This window comes from Triticum dicoccoides, chromosome 2A, assembly GCF_002162155.2.
Source record: "Triticum dicoccoides isolate Atlit2015 ecotype Zavitan chromosome 2A, WEW_v2.0, whole genome shotgun sequence".
In the NCBI taxonomy this organism is placed as follows: Eukaryota; Viridiplantae; Streptophyta; class Magnoliopsida; order Poales; family Poaceae; genus Triticum; species Triticum dicoccoides.
This window is the reverse complement of record NC_041382.1, coordinates 781,936,158-781,939,143: the sequence shown is the minus strand read 5'-3', so window position 1 is coordinate 781,939,143 and position 2,986 is coordinate 781,936,158.

Sequence of the window (2,986 nt, the reverse complement as noted above, 5' to 3'; positions counted from 1 at the left end):
TCTCTCTCTATGCCCACTCACTGCATGGCTGCATGCCCCCTGACAAGTAGCACCACTAGTATTGTTTTCTTTAATATATGGTTAAATTGCTGCCATGCACCAGTCGTAGCTAGTACTCCCTCCGTATCTACACAAATCTAAGACAAGTAATTCGGAACGGAGGGAGTACTAGCTGATTAATGTCCTCAACAAGACACTACGGCTCTCGCGTTCGCGACCTTGGTTAGTTGGTACAAATAGTTTTGCACGATGAATGGTTGTTGTTGGTTTTGATTTGGTACTATGAAGCTCTCGGAGTAAAAGTTGCTTTGGATGTAGCTAGTGGCGAAGGTAGAGGGTGGACAGGGTGGGCCATGGCCCACCCTGGGATTTTTTGAATAGCTTTATAACATAGGAAAAAAGATCAAAAAAATATAAAGAAAAGTATTTTATATGAACAATTCTATTGTTGGCCCACCCTGACCTATTGGGCTAGATCCGCTACTGGATGTAGCGTCCTTGAAGCTGCTGCTTTGGCCTTAAAGCATGCCATCACAGCATCACCGGAGCAACTGGGCCCCGTCGCTGCATTGCTGCTACCGTCGAAACATGCCATCACACCATCATCGAAGCTGACATGTCCGTTGTCACAGCAGTGTCTCGTCCGTGAAACACGACATTGCAATCATCAAAGTAACAAGCACATTGCCGCAGCATCGTCGTGGCCGTCGAAGCACACCACAGCCCCGTTGCTGCATCACTGATGCCGTCGAAGCACGCCGCCGCACCATCATCAAAGCTGATATGTCCGTGAAGCACGTCGTTGCTACATCATCGAACTAGCCGAGCATTGGTCGTAGCATCGCCGCGGTTGTTGAAGCACAACGTCGCAACATCACCATGACTATAGGAAGCATGTCGTCGCAGCATCATCATGGTCGTCGAAGCACACCACGGAAACTCGAAGCATGTCGTCGCAGCATCATCACGGCCGTCAAAGCACATATGGGCATTCGAAGCATGTCGTCGCAGCACGCCTCGTAGCATCACCACGGCCATCGAAGCATGCTGCCGCGACATCGTCATAGCCGTCGAAGCCCGCCGCGAGTGTTCGAAGCATGTCATTTGTGCTAACACCGTGGCTGTGACTACACACCTTGTAGCATCGCCACGACGGTCGAAGCAAGCCATCGCAACATCCTTGAAGAAGTCGAGATGTCGTCGTAGCACACCACGCCCGTTTGAAGCATGTCGTCGCGCCATCGCCGGGGCCGTCGCATCACACGTCATAGTATCGCGTAACCGTTTGAAGCAGTTGGGTGTCGCAAAGACCGCAGTGACGCCTGTAGTAGCCGGCCGACCCTCACAACATCATCGTCTCGGCTTACAGTGCCTCGGCCCCCTTGTACACAGCAGCCACTCCGCCGCTGGTCTTTGAAGCAGCTAATGTCGCTACAATGGCGTTTGTCCTTTCACTTTCCAAGCTGCATGCTGCTGCATGTCTTTTGCAGGTCGGCCATCCATGGTTCAAGGGCCTCCTCCATTGCTAATGCAAGGATGGTTCTGCCAACAACGGGCGATGCGGAGGGTGTTAAGTTGCAGCATGCAACGCCAAGGGACTGCTGCGTTGGTGGCATGGGATGCATCATGCATGGCGTGCGAGCAGGGTGAGGTGTGAGTGTATTTTTCTAGCTACTACCAGGACGGATGCTCACGTGAGCTACTGCAGACACGCGTATGTGTGGAAAAACGATTCAAGGTCTTAATCCAACGATCAAAAACAGCCTAATCGAGCGGTGGGCGAGGCGGCTTACTTTTTCCTGGCATCAGCCGGGTGATTTGTAGCAGGCGCCTTTCTTTTATGTATTAACAAACATATGCCGCAATACAATCATATCAATTATACGTTTGAGACTATATTACTGTGTTGTGTCTCTTGAACAATTATTATCTTCCTTGCCCCCTCATGTCCAAATTCTGGCTCCGCCCCTACCACCACCATTGCAGTCGATGGGCAGCAAACAGTAGGGTCGGTCAGCCAAACACACAGGGCACGCCTGAACATCACAGGAGCCGTTAGAATCGCCGCTCTACAACGGACCGACCCAACAGATGATGCATGTTGGCAGTCCCTTTCAAAGAAACTGTGATCTGGGTTTGGTGCGGTATATATATTCCCTCCGTTTTAAATTACTCGTCATGGTTTTAGTTCAGATTAATATACTCCCTTCGTTTCAAATTACTCGTCGTGGTTTTACGAGTAATTTGGAATGGAGGAAGTATATATGACTGTTTGGATTGTGACTATCTTTGCCATATATTACCACATAATTTTTATCATATTTGTCACACTTGCCTTAGTTGAGTTGCTTAAATTGTTAGCCACACTTTGGCTTTTCTAAGAGAATTTTACCATATTTTTTGTGTCTATTGCATGTGGGGTTCACTGCTCATAAATAAATCCTTGCCTTAGGTGTGGCTAGAACCAAACACCTATCTAACTTGATCAAACTTGCCTAAGTTTAGGTGTGACAAAATGTGGCAAAGTGTGGTTGGAAACCAAACAGCCTCGACAGCACATCACACTTCTGTTCAGTAACATCACCTTGACAAGCTGAATCAGGCGGAGCTCGTGAGCATCTGTCAAGCTACAGGGTGTTTGCTGACTGTCAGTAACACTAATTCAGACCTCTGTTCAGTAAAAATTGTAGGAGCAGGAGCTGACAGTCAAGCTACAGAGTAGAGTTTGCTTGCCCTGTAGAGTGTAAAGCCACTTCTACCTGGATCAGCAAGCAAATGTGACTTATTCCATCCTCCTCTTCCTTGAGCTCGCTGTCGCTGCCGCCGGTGGAGCTCCACCTCCATTGCCTTCTCGACGCCGTGGTCTTCGTTGAGCAGTTGAGCTCGAGGTCTCGGCTGCCGGTGAAGCTCCGTTGTCTCCCCTCCCGAGCCCCGTCTTCTTTGAGCTGGACACTCTCGAGCCCTGCGTCACTTTCTCGGACACGTT